This window comes from Panthera tigris, chromosome D3 (genome assembly GCF_018350195.1).
Source record: "Panthera tigris isolate Pti1 chromosome D3, P.tigris_Pti1_mat1.1, whole genome shotgun sequence".
Taxonomy (NCBI): Eukaryota; Metazoa; Chordata; class Mammalia; order Carnivora; family Felidae; genus Panthera; species Panthera tigris.
In genome coordinates, this window is record NC_056671.1 from 79,391,347 (window position 1) to 79,412,382 (window position 21,036).

At 41.7% G+C, this 21,036-nt stretch overlaps 1 pseudogene; it reads left to right on the forward strand.

Annotated features, from left to right (window-relative positions):
• Positions 1 to 19,771: 19,771 nt before the first annotated feature.
• On the forward strand, positions 19,772 to 20,510 carry LOC102971485 (annotated as a pseudogene).
• The last annotated feature ends 526 nt before the right edge of the window (positions 20,511 to 21,036 follow it).

Below are 21,036 nucleotides of genomic sequence, written 5' to 3' on the forward strand. Positions count from 1 at the left end.
TCTATATGATCTTGCCAGTTTGGGCGAGTTGTGTATTTTCAGGAATTTGTCTACTTTGTCTAAATTTTCAAACTCAACATATATACAAAATGGCTCATGATATTCTCTTAACATTTAGATAGTTATCATTTACTTATTAGATCTGTAATGATGACCCTTTTTTCATTCCTAAGATCGGTTGTATGTGTCATCTTTCTTTTTTTAATGGATTCAGATCACCAGGAGATTCCCATGTTAGGAGTCTTTTTAAAGAATCAACTCTTGGCCTTGTTGATCTCTTTTACTATATATTTGTTTTCTATTTCATTGATTTCTATTGTTATTGCTTTTATTTTTATTAATTTCTATTTTATACTTTCTCTGGGTCTGTCATTCTTTTTGTAACTTCTTGAGATGCACAGTTAACCCTTCAATTCAGCCTTCCTTTTTTTCTCACACATCCTTTTTTTTTTTTTTTTAAGTTTTTATGTATTTATTTGGGGGAGGGGAAGGGGCAAATAAAGAGGGGGAGAGAGAATCCCAAGCAGGCTCCACATTGAGCAGGGCTCAATCCCACGACTGTGACATCATGACCTGAGCTGAAACCAAGAGTTGGCCACTCACCTGACTGAGCCACCCAGGTGCCCACACCTGCTTCTAATGTTATGAATTTCTCACTAAATATTTACATATTTAGTTACATCTTGCAAATTTTGATGTGTCATATTTCATTATCATTCTGATTGAAATATTTCTTCTTTGATCTATGGGTATTTAGAAGTGCATTACTTAATTTCTAAACATATGAGGATTTACTAGTAATCTTTTGATTTCTAAATTCCACTGTGATTAGAAAACATACTCTATATGATTTAATCCTTTGACAGTTCTTGAGCCCTGCTTGATGGTCAAATACACATTAGTTTTTACAAATGTCCTTCGAGATTCTCTTCTCTTTTCACTTAATACCTATTTTAATAAGTTATTTTCATTGAAGAATTATAGAAGGGAAATTGTCATAAACTTTTTATGTTAGAAATTTTCTTTATATAACCCTTAATCTTTTTTATTGAAGTATAGTTAGCATGCAATATTATATTAGTTTCAGGTGTACAACATAATGATTCAACATTTATGTACATTATGAAATGATCACAGTAAGTCTAGTTATCATCTGTTGCCATAGAAAGTTATTACAATATTTTTTCGAAAGATTCTTTTTTTTAAGTTTATTTTATGTATTTATTTTGAGAGAAAGAGAGAGAACAAGCGGAGGAGGGGCAGAGAGATAGGGAGAGAATCCCAAGCAAACTCCGTGCTTTTAGCCTGCAGCCTGATGTGAGGCTCGATCCCACAAACTGTGAGATCATGACCTGAGCAGAAATCAAGGATCAGACACTTAACTGACTGAGCCGTCCAGGCAAAGTTATTGCAGTATTAGTGAGCATATTTCCTACCTTTACTTCCCATCCCCACGACTTACTTATTTTATAACTGGAAGTTTGTACCTCTTAATCCTCTTAACCTATTTTGCCCACCTTCCTACTACCCTTCCCCTCTGGAAACTACCAGTTCTCTGTATTTATGAGTCTGTTCCTGCTTTGTTTGTTCATTTGTTTCATTTTTTAGATTCCACATATAAGTGAAATCATATGGTATTTGTCTTTCTCTGACTGGCTTATTTCACTTACTATTATACTCTCTAAGCCCATGTTGCCTCAAATGGCAAGATCTATAATCCTTTATGCCTGATTACACACACACACACACACACACACACACACACACACACACACACACACACCACCCCACATCGTCTTTATCCATTTATCTATTGATGGACACTTAATTTGCTTCCATATCTTGGCTATTGCAAATAATGCTGCAATGAGCAGAGAAGTGCACGTATATTTTTTTATTGGTGTTTTTGTTTTCTTTAGATGAATTCCCAGAAGTGGAATTGCCAGATCACATGGCAGTTCTATCTGTAGTTTTTTGAGGAATGTCCACACTGTTTTCCACAGTGGTGGCACCAACTTACATTCTGACCAATAGTGCACAACGGTTCTCTTTATTCCACATCCCAGCCAACGCTTGTTATTTCTTGTCTTTTTAGTAACAGCCATTCTGACAGGTGTGAGGTGGTATCTTATGGTGGTTTTGATTTGCATTTCCCTGGTGATGAGTGATGGTGAGCATCTTTTCATGTGTCTGTTGGCCATCTGTATGCTTTTGGAAAAATGTCTATCCAATAAGTCCTCTGCCTATTTTCTAAAAAAATCTTTTAATGTTTATTTCTTTTTGAGAGAGAACGAGAAACAGAGTGCAAGGGGGGGAGGGGCATAGAGAGAGGGACACACAAAATCTGAAGGAGACTCCAGGCTCTGAGTTGTCAGCACAGAGCCTGACACGGGGCTCAGACTCACACACTGTGAGATGGTGACCCGAGCCGAAGTCAGATGCTTAACCAAGTGAGCCACCGAGGTGCTACTCTGCCCATTTTTTAATCAGACTCTGTGTGTGTGTGTGTGTGTGTATGTGTGTGTGTGTGTGTGTGTGTGTTGAGTTGTAGGAGTTCTTTTGTATTTTGGATATTAACCCCTTATTGGATATGTCATTTGTAAATATCTTCTCCCATTCAGTAGGTTGTCTTTTCATTTTGTTGATGGTTTCCTTCGCCGTGCAAAAGCTTGTTATTTTGATGTAGTCCCATTTGTTTATTTTTGCTTTGATTCAGGCACAGATCCAAAGAAAATATTGCTAAGACCAATGATTTGACCCTCAATCTTGGAAGATGACTTAGCTGGCATAAAATTCCAGGTTAAGGCATTTTTTCTAATACTTTGTTTCTGTTCTATCTTGGCTAATGAGAAGCTGGCTGTCAGTCTGACAGTCACTTCTTAGTAACTCCATCTTCTCTCACTGAGAACTTTTAAGGCTTATCCTTATCCTTGCTCCTTTGTAGTAACACTAGGTGAAGATACATCCTTATCTTCTGGCTCGGTACTTAGAGTGAACTTTGGGTTATTCTTACTTTCGCTCAGAGTCCTCACAATTACTTGCTCCTCGTTCCCCTAGAATAAAGGGTTCTGCACACTTTTTCTGCAAAGGACTAGACAGTTAATATTTTAGGCTTCGCTGGACACACATGGTTTCTGTCACATTTTCTTCTTCTTTCCGTAACAATTTTTTCCAAGTGTAAAAAACCATTTTTAGCTCATAAGTAGCACAAAAAACTTGTCAACTCCCACCTGGGAATCCCAGTCATAACTTCCCACTCCACCAGCATACATCACCCCTACTCTTCCTCTCCTTCCCAGGGACCCCAGCTTCTCATTCAAGAGCTACACACACACATCTCCTCTCTGCTACAAACCATCACCTGCTTAATAGGAGTTAGTTTAAGTCACTTGAAATCCAAGGTTTCTGCAGAAATGGAAGCCTGACACCCAGAACTGTGATTCTGAACAAGTCTTAAAGGGAGGCATGGCTTACTGCCATGCTATTCGAATTTTCTTTGAACTTATACCGTAGTAAAATATACATTTGCATTGTTACCCGGTATACATACGCATACCACACACATATCTGAAACCAGAGTTCCATGAAACAATACCTACTCTTATCTCCTGCAGCGTACTCTGATATTTTCCCTTTTCATTCTATTCTATTTCATTTTTATTTTTTTAATTGGTTTAAATATTTACTTATTTTTGAGAGAGAGAGAGAGAGGGAGGGAGGGAGGGAGGGAGGGAGGGAGAGAGAGAGAGAGAGAGACAGAAAGTGTGAGTTGGGGAGGAGCAGAGGCTGAGACACAGAATCAGAAGCAGGCTCCAGGCTCTGAGCTGTCAGCACAGAGCCTGACGCGGGGCTCAAACCCACGAGCTCTGAGATCATGACCTGAGCTGAAAGTGGATGCTTAACCGACTGAGACACCCAGACACCCTTCTATTTCATTATTTTTAAAAGGATGTCACCACTCACTAAATTGCTTTTATGACCACTAATAAGTTGAGGCTTCCGGTTTGAAAAACGCCGGTCGATAATATTCTTTTTAGAACACTGGGAGTTAAATGGAGTTTTGTGGGCTGGCCTGGGACTCTAACCATCATGTACAACATCGTTTCACTGCAAAACGTATTCTTATTTCCTAACAACTGGGTTAGAATCCAATTTGGGGAACTCAATCCATCTGTAAGCAGGGGACTGCCAAGGTCTAACTCAGGAACATTTTTATATTAGGAGTTCATTTAGACCCAAACAAGTAGAAGCTGACAACCTTCCTAAAGTAATTCCAGTACACTTGTCTGCTCGGGAATAGAGCTTATCGAGAAGTGGTCAACCTTAGCATTTTTGCAACTTCTTTTCCCTTTGAAAAATGACTTCATTTGAATTTCTGAAGACAGCACAGAAGTGATTCATTTTCCCCATAACACATGGATTGGAAGTTATTTTAATGTGTTTGCTACAAAATTTAAGTCTGCAGTTGCCCAAAGGGTTTTTGAAATCTACCAGTTTTTGTTCCTACAGTTCTAGCTGTTTCTCAGGCAAGACCGTTCCTGTCCTAACTGGTCCTAATGGAAAGAAAGAGTCAGGTAATCTGGCAGTATGGAGGCTCCTCAAAAGATTAAAAATAGAACTACCATATGATCCGGTAATTCCACTACTGGGGACTTACCCAAAAGAAATGAAAACTAATTCAAAAAGATATATGAACCCCTATGTTTATTGCAGCATTATTTACAATAACCAAGACATGGAAGTAACTCATCGATAGTTGAATGGATAAAGAAGATATGATACATATATACAACAGAGTATTACTCAGACATAAAAATAAGAGTGAAATCTTGCCATTTGCAACAACGTGAATGGACCTAGAGGGTGTAATGCTAAGTGAAATAAGCTATCATATGATTTTGCTCATATGTGGAATTCAAGAAACAAACGAATACACAAAAAAAGAGACAAACAAAAAAACCCAGACTGTTAAACACAGAGAACAAATGGGTGGTTGCCAGAGGGGAGGTTGGGGGGGGGGTAGGTAAAATAAAGGGGATTAAGAGTACACTTACCTTGCTGAGCACTGAAAAACATACAGAATTATTGAATCATTATATTGTACACCTGAAACTAGCATAACACTGTATGTTAATTATACTTGAACACAAAAACAAATAAATAAAAATTTTTTTCAAAAGTCAGGCAGTTTGGGAAATATTTCCCCATGCACCCAAAATTCATCAAAGGTATATTTAGGAATTTTCAGAATATCGTTAGGAATGGTAGAGGCTGGCTTTATTTTTAGGGGTTTGCAAGTCCTTTTACTCTATTTTATATACATTTGCACAATAGTCTAATCCAATGAACTCTCAACTGTGTGCGCATCATCAGGCTTCTTTTAAAGACGTATAATCTTTTTATATAATTAGTTCAGAAAATACAGGGGTTTGGAAGTACATGGGTGTATCCTACCAATTTTCATCACTTTTAAAATATACCCTCATTTACTTTTTTCTACCCCTCAAAAATAAAAGCTAAATATCCCTCCCTGGTAGCAAACATAAGCCATATAGCTTCTGTCCAGGGTGACAACACAGAGAGAAGCACGAACTGCTTGCCCACGAGCCGATGGGTACTCCTGGAGGCTGTAAGCATAAGCCTAGGTTTCTCCTCGAGGAGACCATACGCCCGACAGTCGCCAGACTATATTTATCCCGGGGCTTCTGATCTGAATCTCCCTTGTGAGAGGGCACTGAAGGCCCCAAATGTCACATGAGAGGCATGAAGAGAAGATTTCAAGCCTCTAAAATTCTCCTCTCGTTCCATCGTAAGATCCTTTAGCCTCTCAGACTGTCATCTCGGGCCAGTTCCTTAACTTTCTAAGTAAGCTTCAGTTTCCTCATCTACAAAAAAGAAATCAATGTAGCCATCTACTTTGGGGACAGAGAAGATTCAGTTCACTGATATGAGAGAAATAACTTCTTTCAGTGTCTGGCACATGGTGAGCCATTCAATAAATTCTAGTTCTCCCCCTAACTTTTTTGTCCCAGATTCTCATTGTATTTTTATTTATTTATATTTTTGAGAGAGAGAAAGAGAGGGTGCAGTTAGCTAGAGGCAGAGAGAGAGGCAGAATCGCATGAGGGGCAGAGGAAGAGGGAGAGGGAGAGGGAGAGGGGGAGGGGGAGGGGGGGAGGGGGGAGGGGGAGGGGGAGGGGGAGGGGGGAGGGGGGGAGGGGGGGGAGGGGGAGGGGGGGGGGGGAGGGGGGAGGGGGGAGGGGGAGGGGGAGGGGGAGGGGGAGGGGGAGAGGGAGGGGGAGAGGGAGAGAGTCAAGCCCCCTAGTGTGGGACTCGAACTCACCAACCGTGAGATCATGACCTAAACCTAGGTCAGATGCTTAACCGACTGAGCCACCCAGGCACCCCAGGTTCTCATTTTAAAATAAAATTTCAAAAACTCTATCTGCTGGGGCTTCCAGTTCAAGCTGAGTCACTGAACACTGGCATCGGCTTTCCCTCCCTCGTTCTGCTTCTTCTGCCATGCCTTCCACTACACTTGAGATGTCAACCAAATGGAAAGAAAGGAATAAATCCATAACAGCAAAGAGAATAAGAGAGGGACCACCGTTGGCCATTTCAGTGAGGGGAACACCACCTCCGACTGATGACAGCCTCACCAGCCTCCAGCGTCAGAGAGGGAAATAAAGTTGGGCACAAAGGAAGGAAGTGGCTGGGAGCAGTCTCCTCCGAGTGGCAACAAAGTCATGACTCGGGAGCTGCAAAGAAGGACAACAATCCTAATATGCAGTGTAAAAACAGACTACTAGTTTTCAAACTTTAAAATCCACTCATGGAAGATTTCGATGTAAGCATAGAACAGAATGCAGTATTGTCGACCTTGACTTGAGGATGTGTGTAGTGCGTTAGGAGCAAGGGCTCTGGAGCTAGGGTCTGGATTTCAAGCCCAGCTCTGTCTTCTTGAAATGACTCTCGAGTAAAGACCAGAGGGAGTGGGGTGCGTGCATACTGGGAGGAAATGCACTCCAGGCGTTAGGAACAGCAAGGACGAGGAAACTGAGGCAGAAGGAAAGCTGGTGCGTTTGAGCAGCAGGCACGTCCCTCAATGCGGGAGCGTAGTGAGTTATGAGATCACACAGAATGCGGTTGCAGCCACTAGAAAAAACAGAATACTATCAAAATTCAATAGGGATGAATGAATACACAGTCAAGAAGTAGCGTATTGTCTCAGGATATTAGCTAAGCATTATTTGAGGTGGCCACCGGAAGAGCTGGAACTGAAAACTACTAACAGCGGATGTGACTCTAGGAAGTTGTCCTGGGGATGCGAGAGGAGGCAACGGCTCACTTTATTATTAGATCTTCTGCACAGCAACAACAAAAACCCGTGTGCATATCATTTTACTTTTATAAAAGGGAAATGAAATTAAAAACTCTCCGAGTGGAAAAAAAAACGTATTTGTCTGCAATGAAAGTGATCATAACAGAATTTGCATGATTTATACGCCCCTGAAGTAACTCAACAGCAAGGATGTCCCAGGTGGACTCTTTGCCTTTGAGGTTTTGCCTATTCCCGAAAAAGCTTTTCCACGCTTCTGCGATTTTCTTGGAAAACAGATTATGCAAATTACTTCACACACTTCTGTTGGTACAGCCCCATGGCTGCCACATTGTCTGCTCTGACACTCTTTAGTCTCTCCAGTCTTCTCGAAGCTACAGATGCGAGTTGGAGAACAGCTGAGCTACACGCCCAAGGAGAAGATGAAAAAGACATGCAACTGAAGAGCAGAACACGAAAGAAGGTCTTTGAAAGTGTCCTGGGCCCACAGTGCCTGCAGAAGCCCGGAGGAAGGAAGCTGCTACATCTGGTTAACTGTGAGGCATTATCACAATCCCAGCAGCGCTCATGGTATCACTACCACTTCTAGAGGCTGCTCATCATAGAGGTGTCGCTGCCACGCTTTTACAGGATACGCAAAATACACATGAGTTAACACGCTAATAACCAGAACATCGTTTTCGAGTTAACGAGGAGCCAAGCTAGATTTCCCCCTCTTTTAATTAGAACCTGAAGATCTAGTTGCCTAATAGCCAAGGCCATGATAAATACAAGATTCAGAACTGTGGTTCAAGATCAGATGGAGACTATCCAGATGGAAAAGGGGAAGAAGTCTGATGCCACGATATTGTCGATGCTCCAGTTCCTAAGTTGGGGGGTGGCTTCACAGCGTATATTATTATTTCCCTGTGCAATACGTGTATTCTTTTGTGTGTGTCAGATATTAGTAATGCATTTTTAAGGGAAAAAGTATGTTGCCTGAGAAAGAGACATCTATCGCATTACTCCACAATATCATTCCATTTCTTAATGACATTAAGTTATAGCTTCTTTGGGCTTTTGTGTTTGTTTGGTTTTGGTTTTTTATCATTTTTTAGGTTCCTAGGCAGACGTTTCAGTACTTCAAGAAAATACCCTGAAGAGTGTGGTAGAAGGTACAGGGATTTAGAATCAAACCAACTCAAGTTCAATACTTGTGGTCTCTAAAACTCTCAAGTTTTCAGCTGCTGATTTTCATTCTTACAGCTACTTCTCCTTTTTCGCCTGTTCACACGCATTGCCCTGACTGTCAACATTTACAATCTTTCCCAGAAAGGCACCTTCTTCCTATAAACTCTAGTCTGGAGAATGGCACGTATCGTGGTCACAACTGACTTCAGAAACAGTCACTTCTGCCACAGGCAATGCCACAATATCTTTCCCATGGGCAACTGCACCCACCCCCACGCTGAATCCTAGATCCTAGAGCCTCAGCGTGGGCTGCCTGAACCCTGGACTTCTGCTTGCCCTGCTGGGAGAGGCCAACACACAGGCTTAGGTTGGCAGACATTCAAAGACATGACCCGAACATTTCGAAGACTGTCAGTCTAAGAATTCTTGTTAAGCCGGGTGCCTGGGTGGCTCAGTCAGTTGAGCATCCGAGTTCAGCTCAAGTCATGATCTCACAGTTTGTGAGTTTGAGCCCCACATGAGGCTCGCTGTTGTCAGCAGAGCCTCTGTGCCCTTCTCTCTCTGCCCCTCTGGCCCTTGTACTCTCTCTAAAATAATTTTTTTTTTTAATTAAAGAAAAAAGAAGTCTTGTGAAGCCTATATCATAACTTGTACTAAGAGGTCACGTAGTAAAATACTCAAACTCAGGTGGACACAATCCTTGTTTGAGACTCTTTCCAAAGATGGACACCAAGTCCTTCCATGCCTGTGGACCTCTATCACTCCTCCATCAACATGTGGAGTCTGTTTCCTCCTCCCGAATCTGAGCAGGCTCTGCAATTTGCCTTAACCAACAGAACATGGCAGAGGTAAGCTGGTGATAGCTCTGGGCCTGATCCACCAGATGTCTAGTAGCTTCTACTTTCACTCTTGCAACATGGAGCCTCCACATAAAGGGGCCCAGCTACTGTGGTGGAGGGACCACCTGGTTGGAGAGACCCAGAGAGATGGGAGGGGGAAGGGGTGGAGGGAGGCGGACTGGTCAGTCCCCAGCTGTTCCAGCCATCCCAGCCAAGGCAAGTAAATCTGTCCTCGTTTCCTAGGGCTGCTATAACAAACTATTACAAACTGGGTGGCTTAAAACAATAGAAAACTTATTCACTCACACTTCTGGAGGCTACAAGTCCAAAATCAAGGTGTGTAGGCAGGGCTGGTTCCTTCTGCAGGTTCTGAGGGAGAGTGTGTTCCTTGCTTCTTCCAGCTTCTGGTGGTTCCCAACAATTCTCGGTGTTTCTGGGCTTACAGCGACGTCACTCCAGTATCTGTCTCTTGTTACATGGTGTTCTTCCTTTTTTCTCCCTGTCAGGACGCCGGTCATGTTGAATTAGGGCCCATTCTACCCCAGCATGATTTCATCTTAGCTAATCACATCTGCAAAGACCCCTTTCCAAATAACATCACATTCTGAGGTTCTGGGTAAATGTGAAATTTGGGAGATACTTTTCAGCTTTGCACAGAAACCGTCTTGAACATTCCTGCCCCACTTAAGCCTCCAGACCACTGCAGCTGCATGACAGACTCTGAGAGAAATGAGTAGAATCACCCAAATTACTTCTTTGGCCTCCCCAAATTGCAAAATCATAAGCAAATGGACGAATGTTGTTACAAGTCAAGTCAATTTGGGGATGGTCTATTATAGAGATAACCGAACCAGTCCTTTTGAAACCGTAGAAGAGGTGATTTTAACAACCATTGACATAATTACTAATAAAATGCTGTTAATGTGTGACTAGAACTACTAGTAAAAGGATGAGAACACTGGGGTTTTTACAAAAAGCTATTGTAACTTTCATGAGATGTCTTACATAGGATTTCATTCCATTGTTTTTCTTCACCCAAGAATTTCTCAGAGGCAATTTCCTGTTTCAAATGAGGGGGGGGGGGGACATGGGGTGGGGGTGTTTTATGCCTCAAAATGCCTGTAAAATGCTGAGTAATATGGAAGGAATGTGAAAGTCTCTGAGCCAGAGAAGAGAGTTTCTTCTTGTGAAGGACAGTGGATTTTACTATATTTGACCCCAGAAAGAAAAAGGAAGGGAATCCATTGTGTTACAGTTGATGTCCTATTCAGAAAAGATTAGAAGGTGAACAGACTTAAGGTATGAAAAGATAAATGAAGTCTTACTCTGACCAGGTGTTCAGTAATTCAACCCTCACCTAACTTACACAGATAAGTTCAAGTCTCCAATCTTCTGAAAGCCTGGGATCAAACCGGAGGAAGGAAATGACAGGCTGCCAATTTTCCATAACATCCTCCCAAAACTATGCAGGATGAAACAGCGAATGTTAGTCTCTTGTGACCCTTGAAGCGGCAAGGACTGACATAAAACTGTTGCATAAGAAAATATAATTAATATGGGAGGAAATTCTCCAAAACGGGGGCGGATCATGACTATCATTGCCTTATGAGAAAATAATGGAAATCTTCACATAAAGATAAGGACAAAGGAGATGCAAATTTAAGTCACAAGGGAGTCTTTTTCACTTACTAACCATGAACATTAGGTAGGTTCCCTGTGCCATTTACCATTTTAGATTCCTCATACGGAAAAGGGGGATAATAATGCTGCACTTTCCTCAAAAGGTCATTGGGAAAAACATGGAATTGTAAATGTGAAAGCACTTTGAACACTCCACAAATACATGACAAAGGTAAGGGTTAATTATTACTGTTCAGTATATATTTGAGCACATTTGTGGGGAAAAATATTTTCTGCAGTGCCAATTTCCGACACGGCTGATTAAGAGGAATTTCTAAAGAAACTTGTGGAACGGAGGTGGTGATGGCAGCCCTGGTCTCATCAACAGGATGTATTCCATCAACATTATTTCCCATTTCACTTCAACCCTGTCCAGGGATTCCAGAATTTTCTTCTGTAAAATCCTGTATCCTCTGCTCTCATGTATTTGCAATGATAATTGTTTGCAATAGGTGAGCTTCCCGTTAACGTCCTCCAAGAAAATCACCCTTCTGGAATCTCCACACCAGATTCAGCTGTCACCTCCTATTTACTGTCAAGTTAAATGCAGACCGTTGCCAAGATGAAGCTGGTGTCTTGAGCATATGTTTTCTCCTTAGGGTTTTGATTAGCAGCCAGTTTGGCATCTTAGGAGATGATGGGAAGAGAGAAGATTGAATTTATTGCTCTATGCCATCACCCAGTCTTTGGACATTTGGATTTCCAAGCAAGTTCTAAAAGAAACGAATTAAGTGTTAAGTCTTGCTAACTATGCATCAGACAACTGACAAAAATTATGTCATTCTTACAAATAGCTTCTAATATTGATAACATCATTGTCTCCACTTATAAATAAGAAAACTGAAGGTCAAAGATCTTCAATAACTTACCTAAGGCCACGCAGCGGCATTGGAACATGCACCTAGGTGGTTTAACTCCAGAAGTTAAGCTCTTACTGTTACGCAATACTCTGCTTGGAATCCTCACATCAGAAGTAGAGAACTGATGGCGAAGCTTACACACTCCTACACTTAGTGGCAGCTGCCGTGCTATAGGTGAACGCACAGGCTGTGGCATGTCTGTGTCCTTTCGGTAGGAATTTAGTCATCCGGGATCTACTTCTTGTGGTTATGATATAGAGGAGTTCTTCTTCTTCTTTTTTTGGTAACCAAATTCAAACTATATGTCCTTTCATATTCAAGCGGATGATTTTTTCAGTGATAGCTACAATGAAAGTCTAAATTCCTAAGGATGACGTTCAAGACTCTGCGAGCTGGACCTCTCTTACTTCCTGTCTCACCTCTTCTAATCTTTCCTCTTTTGCACAAAGCACTAGGCAAACCATATTAAGGATCACAACCTGTGGGTCCCATGTCTATTTATTTTCTTATGATGCATTTTTCATGTAGAATGGCATTCCCATCTAGGATGAATGCTTGTCAATATTTCAAAAACCCTAGTACAAACTAAAATATTAAAGTTCTTGGCTTTTGGCCAAAAATGCTAACTCAGTAGTTGAGTACGGAGTATCTCATCTGATTAGAAATTCTGATGACAGTAATGTACGGCTTTTGCTATCAAGTTGAGAAGTGAAGTATCTCTTGATAAATGTAAATTTATTTATAATGACAAAATCGTTGTAAAAACAACACGGGACAGGGAAAGAGATAGGCAATAAAAGTACCCCTCGGTGATAGAAAGTTTAGGAACCAATTGACCTACAGTGGTCTTTATTCTAGCACTTTTTCTTGTTGAAATCCATCTTCTATAAATGTCTCTTCCTCTATGAAGTCTCTCTCCGGGTTATCTGGGAGAAGCAATCCCTCCTTGCTTTTTGATCCTATGACATAGTATATACGCTGTTCTCATAGTAACTTACTTCTGTATTTTTGTGGCTCTAAGAGGGTTATCAAGTATAATCTGCATCATTATCCTCTATACCACAAAGAATGAGAAAACCACGATCAACTAAACTATGACACGCCATCTTGATTTCCAAAGTACAAAAAAAGCGTGTTACAGAATTAATAGATACAGTATCATGAGTAATTTGCATTTCATTTCCCTCACTGGATCATTAAGAGGGAGCTACTATGTCTTGTTCATTTCTATTTCCCCAGGACCTTACACTATGCCCCATGTGTGGTATACACTCAATATGTGTGTGTTACATTGAATTGTTAGCTCATCATATAGGTGTCCTAAAAGACTCCCAAATCTAGTGGCACACTAAGGCTCTTAGTGAAATTTCAGGCCCTGTCTCTACCTTTTGCATATACTTGTAGATCAGTCTTGTTTATAAATCAGACAATAAACAAGACAGCATGTGATCCTAACAGATTCCTCATCTACATACCAGTTAGAAGTAAACATTTTCACTAAAACATTATTTGTTAGATCTCTACTGAGCCTTTTATTCAGTCTATTTGGAGTGCTATGTGGAAAATTTCATATTTGCAACTCTTGAACAATTTACTTCTGAAATTAGGTAAAGAGAAGGAAAAGAAGAAAAGAGAAGGGAGAGAAGGAAAAATCTACTCAAAACTGAAGCCTCTTGTCTTTTTCCCTTGAAGATACCTTAGTCTTAGTGAACCAAAGGATGTTTAAGTAGCTGGATAGGTGGATGGTTGATGGGTGACAGACCAGTCAGCTATGACTACAATAATGTTACATTCAAAATGATACCAAAACGTCAGTGCTACATAATAATACACATTTATTTAATTCACATGGTTCGCCTGGGTGTTCTGCCGACCTGGGCTGGACTTACCCACGGATCTGCAGGTCAGCTGGGAGTCAGCTGGTGTAGGCCGGGCTGAGCTGGGATAGCTAGACTGGAGTGGCTTTGTTCCACACGCCTCTCATCTTCTTGGGACCAGAGATGTGTTCTTCTCATGGAAATTGGCACAGCACACAAAAACAAGCAGAAACATATCTGGCTTCTTTAGACCTAGGATCAGAGCCGCATACTGTCACCTTTACCATATTCTGTGGGCCAAAGCAAGTAATACATCCAAACTAAAGTCAAGAGGCAGGGAGATATACCCTCCCTCTTCAGAAAGGGACTGGCAAATTCACACGTCCAAGGGCTTACTTACAGGACGGGTTGAAGAACTAGGGGCCAGTGATGCGATTGTACCATGTGTAGTAAGAATGGCATATCCTACACATAAATACTGAGTTTACAAAGAATAATCACAAATACGTTCTCATTTAATTTCACAACTAGACCAAAAGGGCAAAGCAGATACAACTGTTGCTACTTTACTAAAGGTCAAAGGGAAACTCAGAGGATTTAAGTAACTTGTCCAAGATATATACTGTTAAATGACTGACATAGAATTAAATCAGAATTATCAAGTAAGTTAAACGGATACGGCAAGTGGTTCAGATAGAATTCAAACCATGCTCAATAGCTGCTTGTGGATTACCACATACAATTCCATCATAGGCCAAGGCTGGTATGTTTCAGGAAAGGGCTAGGTCAATTTAGAAGAATAACAATATTGAGCTTTATCTTCAGGAACAATCAACCACACCCGAAGTTTCTAGTGAGTACGCTCTGGCTGATTTCCAGACTACATTTATAAACAAGAATTGCTGCTTGTTTTCACACAAATACATTAATTTGTGAAGGGATTGGGCTAAGAGTCCAAAGAATGATGAAAATCCAAATTGGGAGCAGCACTGAAATGCAAACAGCATCACACACTGATAAACTGCTTATGGATTTTCTGTCTTCGACTGATTGGAAAAAAAAAAAAAACTATTTTGAGGTGATGAACTGTAACATGTTGGAAGTAATTGGTTTAGTAAGGAAAAGGGTGTTAATTTAGAAATGTCAATACTACTACCCTCCTGGTGGATTATATATAGACAGAACAAAATCAGAGCTGCCCAATGATCTGATAGTTTATTGTTTCATTTACCACCGTGTATGTCCCAGAGTTGGCACTCAGAATAAATGGGCTTTTGCATTTTCCAGAAACACAAGCGCTTCGCTACCTACTCCCTGCCATTTATATACAGAGGGAGAAAGCATGAAAGTCAAGGTCACCTAACGAAACAGGGATTGGGAGTAGAAGATACAAGGCGAATTGAAATTTCCAATAATCATATCAATAACACTTAGTCAACCTAACCTTCAGAAGAAAGCTTCCCTGAGGTTCTGCAGTTAGTTCTACCCAAGGAGAGGACCACAGTCATTTGATCTCAGAGACTCCTATGTTGTTCTTTTGTTACATTATGTAAATTGAAAGTATTTATTAATGGACTATCTTTATCTCCCATGTTGCATCCTAGACTGTAAGCCTTATGAGAGGAGATCAGTAAGTTTCTGGTTCACTTTTTTTTTTTTTTTTTTTTACCCCTTGTACCTCCCTACAGCACATTGTCTGTGACCCAAAACAGAGGCGTATAAGAGAGAGCTCGGCTGGGGAGGGGGGCATAAGAGAGAGGTTAGGGGGAGGGCTATAGAGAGAGCTTGGGGGGGGGGCTGTGCTCTTGATTCGCTGCCCCAACCCCCTTCCCAATGGCTTCTTGAGAATGAAATCAAAATCCTTAACATAACCCACAAGGCACTGGGTAGTCATGCCCCTTCCTACCTCTTTTTTTCTGTCTCTTGACTTCTTACTTTCAAGCTCCAGATTCATGGTCCTTCACTGTACTTGTTATAGGTCCTTGAGTACACTGCAACCTCACCTGTCCCAGGGCAACTGTGCACATATCCCTTTCTGCCCTGAATTCTGAGCACAGCCCTGTCCCCTCTTAAATAACCTGTCTCTCAGCTGTAAGTCAACCATCATTACTGACTTCTCAGACCAGGTCAGGCTTCCCATCAGAGTCTCTCATAGAACCCATACTGTTGTTCTCCTTGGTAACCCAAACCACAGTTGTTATTTTTCATTTGTTTGTGCGATTATTTGATTACTATGTTCCCTGTGGACTGTAAGCTTCATGAAGGCAGGAACTGTGATGATTTTTGCTTACCGTACGATACCCAGGATCTTTGCTCTTCACCAAATATCTAGGGCTTAACCCTGTGCCTGGCTTTTGGTCCGAACTCAAAAGTATTTATTAAAATGAATGAATCAATAAAAGAAACACATACACATCTTTTACGTCTCTTTTCTCTCTTCCTTAGGGATGAGCACCTAGAGGCAATAGGCCTGGTCCTCAAAATAACTTCCGTTGGTATATCGATAAATTTGAATTCAAGTGACCTTGGTTTTAGCCAAGTCCTAACCAATTGTCCATGGCTTCTCTGCTAATACATGGCAAGAATTTTAACTCACTACAGGCCACCTCTTTGCAATCTTTCAATATATAAAAAGGCACAGAAATATCTATCTCCTTAGAGAGAGAGAGAGAGAGAGAGAGAGACTTCTTTCAAGGTATCACTTCTTACTATCAAACCAATCATTAATGAGCTTTCTAACTCAGACACTTATCACAGTTTATCACTTGTATTTTAAAACTCAGTCTATACCCACCCTGCCACATATGGTCACAGCTTGTTTGCAAAGAATGCTGATCATGCTTTCAAACAAAACTGTTCCCATATGCTGTGATTCATCCCCCCTTCCTGCCTTTGCTTCATTTGTTTTAGAATTGGGAGTTTAATTTTGAAAGGGTTGCTGTGACAGGAAGTGACTGGGGGAGGGAGAATTGGAAGAGGCGGATAGATGCGCTGAATGGTGCTTATTAAACCCACAGCCGGGATCAGACTGTTGGATTGGGAAAACCCCTTAAAGGAATACCAAATTCCCACTGAAGCCCTTCCTTCCAGTTTAAACTAGGGGAATGAGGAGGACACAGAAATGGGGGGAAGGCCTTCCTTTCTACCATGCGTGATAGTCCCATTATTTACATTATGACTGAATCCAACATATGGTTCAGCTGCTGACCAGACTGACATTTGGAAAAGTGGAAGCATTACCATCTCCAGAGAATATTAATGAAACCAAGGAATGAGGTGGGTGATTGCTTATTACAACTCAGTGCAAGAACTTTTAATGAAGTAAAATGTGATGTAAAACTAACTGAGCATTCTTGGATAATTCATTCCTTCAATAAATACTATTCAGTATCCTTTATGCATCACAGCCCTTTCTGGGTATCGGGGATACAATGCTGGTAGAAAAAAAAAAATCCAGATAGATACCCCTGCCCTCACAGAGCTCACATTTTAATGGGGGAGGGCGAAGAATTAAACAACTAAACAAGAATAGGTATGTCAGACTTTGATACGGTTGTGGATGAAGTAAGAAAGGAAGAGCATTACAATGTGAGAGTGAGGTTGGATGGCTGGTATTTTTAAAAGAGTGGACAGAGAAGGTCTCATCTATCAAGTGAAGAAGTAACCCAGGTGGCTGTGGGAGGCAGGAGGCCAATCTAAGTACATGGAAGAGCAAGTGCAAGAGTCCTGAGGCAGGGACACACTTTGTATGCTCAAGGAACACCAAGGAAGCTAATGGTATGAAAGTGGAATGTCAGAGAGAAAGTCAGACAGGTAAAAAGGGACCAAGTTAAATAGAGCTCTGTAAGTTGATTATGAAAACAGTATATTGTACTCTGAGAAGGGAAACAATGGAAGGGTTTTGAAAGATGAGTGACGTGATGTGAACTACATTTTTAAAGGTACACTGTGGCTGCCGTGCGGAGACTAGACCACAGCGAGTGGGACAATGGTGGAAGCAGAGTGGTCAGTTAGACAGGAGGCTGCTGGAATAATCCAGACACTCTGTGGCACTCTGCAACATGGCTGTCAGAGAGGAAGTGGGAAACTGGTTTTGGTGGCTGCTGTAACAAATTCTCACACACTTGGTGTTCAAGACAACAGAAACTTACTCTGTCGCAGTTCTGGAGTCCAGAAGACCACAGTCAGTATCACTGGGCCACAAGCTAGGTGTTAGCAAGGCTGTGTGTTCTCTAGACTCTACTTCCTGCCTCTGAGCGCTTCTGGTAGCTGTGCCATTCCTTGACTTGTGGCCACATCTTTCCAATCTTCCAGGCTGGCATCTTCTCACCTCTCTCTTCTCCATCTTCATATCCCCCTTCTCCTCTGGGGGAGATCCCAAATCTCCCTCTGTCTCCTCCTTAAGGATACATGTGATTGTATTTAGGTCTCATGTGGATGATCTCCCCATTTCAAGATCGTTAATTTTGTCAATGCTCCAGACCCCCTTTTTAAAGCCATTTTGGGTAATATTCACAGAGTCTAGGGGTTAGGGTATGAATCTTTTGGAAGGGGGGGCTTCTACAGTAGAAGTAGTAAGTCATGGATATTTCTTGAAGGAAGAGCCAATGGGATTTTCTGATCGATTACTTGTTGGGTGGGACAGAGAGGAGTAAAGTACAATCCTGAGATTTTTAGCCAGAGCACCTGGACGCTTCCTCAGAGGAAGATTCTGGAAAGAACAGGTTCAGGAAAGCAGATTAGGAGCTCATTTTTCTTACATGTTAGGTTTGAAACATCTATTAAATATCTAAGTGGTGGCTTGAGGAGGGAGTTAGACATAAATCTGGATTCCAGAGGCGGCCAGACAGGGATTAGAAATTTGTGAATCATCAGAGTACGTGTGGAATTAAAGCCACGAGACAAAGTGAGATTACCTAGCATGTGCTTTTGAACTGTGCCCGCTGGGCCAAACAGAAGTATATTCCAGAATCTTTTTTCTTGTATGGTTCCATATTAAGACTGACCAAAAAAGAGATGTGCATGAAACTGGGAGGCGGGAGTGAAGCAGCCATCATTACTCTCTGACGGTGTCTGAATAGATACGGACAGAGACAGACACTTAGGCACGGGTGGCCCCAGCTCTTCTCTCCCCTCTCATCCAGCTTCTCTTCCCAACTGGTGGCCCTCTTGGCCAGCAGTGGCCCCGAGCCCACCACCAGACTCAGAGGCAATGGCCTTCCCTAGACTTCTCCATCTCTCTGCTGTAGTCCCACAGTAGCAGGTGGATGTGCCTCTGGGAGCCCCAACTCTGTCCGTCACCCCAGTGCTTCCTACTCAGGAATTCTGCTCAGATCTCTTCCTGCCCCATGTCAGACCTTCCTTCCCAATGGTATAAGGTCTTATCCCAACAATAAATCCCAATTCCATTGTGGTTCTGCTTCTCTGGTTAAACCCTGACTACCCATATACCTGGGGAGTTAATCCAGACAAGGAAAAGTCTAAGAACTGAGCCCTGGGGCTCTCCAAAGTTTGGAAATCAGAGAGAAAAGGAGGCATCAGTGAAGGAAACTAAGCAGGACTGGCCACTGTAGCACCTGACATTTATACAATGGGGAGGGGAAGGGAGGGGGTTCTTAAAGAGAAGGAATATAATATTATAAAAATTAAATATAAAAATAAATATACATTTAGAATGGGAAAAGAGGTTACATCAAATTACAATTTTTAAAAGTTGGAAAATACAATAAATCACATTTTAAATTATTTCACTGTTAATATACCCCTATAATACTTCTACCTGTACATTTTTTGGCTGCTTACTTTTTGATCAGCCTTTCATATTACAATTATTTTACACTGTTACTTTCTACAGAGAAAATAGAAAAATAATCATTCTTCCTTCTAGGATGACTGATCTCAGTTTTTAAATTATTTTTAGTTTGTATGCATAAAATCTGTGTATTCACAAACAGGCTTCTTTGGTGTTTGTAATCCTGTTAGAAGTCTGGGCTCCACAAAAAGAGAACCTTCTAAATTTGGGTTGTAGTCGTGCTGAGTTTACGTCTCCCTGCTGGTGCCACCTGGATGGCTTCCCAGAACTGAGACCCAGCCACTGCCAGTGTCGCCACCACCCACAACTTTGCTGAGCCCAGTGGGGTCACCACCCGGGGCCCCGTGGGCAAGACGCTACAGCAGGAGCTGATGACCCTCATGACGTCGGGTGACAAAGGGGTTTCTGCCCTCCCTGAATCAGACAACCTTTTCAAATGGTTGGGGACCATTCATGGGGCAGTTGACACAGTATTTGAAGACCTGAGGTATAAGCTCTGCCTGGAGTCTGCCAGTGGCTATCCTTACGATGCACCCATGGTCAAGTTCCTCACGCCCTGCTACCACCCAGTGTGGACACCCAGGGTAGCATCTGCCTGGACATCCTGATGGACCATCCTGCTGTCCATCCAGAGCCTGCTGGGAAAAGCCAACACCGAGAGCCCTTTGAACACCCGTGCTGCCAAGCTCTGGAAAGACCCCACAGCCTTTAAGAAATTCCTGCAAGAGTGGCACCCGGGGGGCTCAGCTGGTTAAGCAGCAGGCTCCTGACTTTGGTTCAGGTCACAATCTCATCGCTCAAGTTCGAGCCCCATGTTAGGCTCTGTGCTGACAGCAATGGAGTCTGCTTGGGATTCTCTCTCTCTTCCCCTCCCTTGCTCATGTGCTCTGTTTCTCTCTCTCTCTCTCAAAATAAATAAACTTCAAAAAAAAATTTTTAAAGAAATACCTGCAAGAAACCTACTCAAAGCAGGTCTCTAGCCAAGAACCCTGACTCTCTAGCCTCTCTCCCTGTATTGTCTTTTTATTTCCTCTGTAGAGAGTCTGTCCTTTCCTTCGTTTCTGTCTAGGACTCTGTATCTTAAGCTGTGCTGTCATTTTTGAAATTAAGTCTCTGGTTGAGTCCTTGTGTTGAATATATTAAATAGGTTTGTTTTTTTTTTTTTTAATAAAAAAACAATCTTCTAAATTTGATTTCAAACAATCCTTATGTTTAAAAAGATTTAAAATATACAGTACATGTATAATTGCGTTCTCTTATATTCCTGATGAGAGAACTTCCAATTTTAATAAGGTATCAAAGAATCAAATATTACAAAAAGAGAATATGATTTTACCCATCTGATGAAAAGGAGGATTTTGCACCGACTGCTTTTCAAACCTTCTCTTTGACTCTCACGTCCTGGTGCTCTGTGCCAGGGGACAGACACATTAATACCATGATTTGACTTCTGAACAACACCTGTGCGTCTTGATGCCCGTTAAGTCAGCACATTAGGCAGCGGGGGTATTTTTCAAAG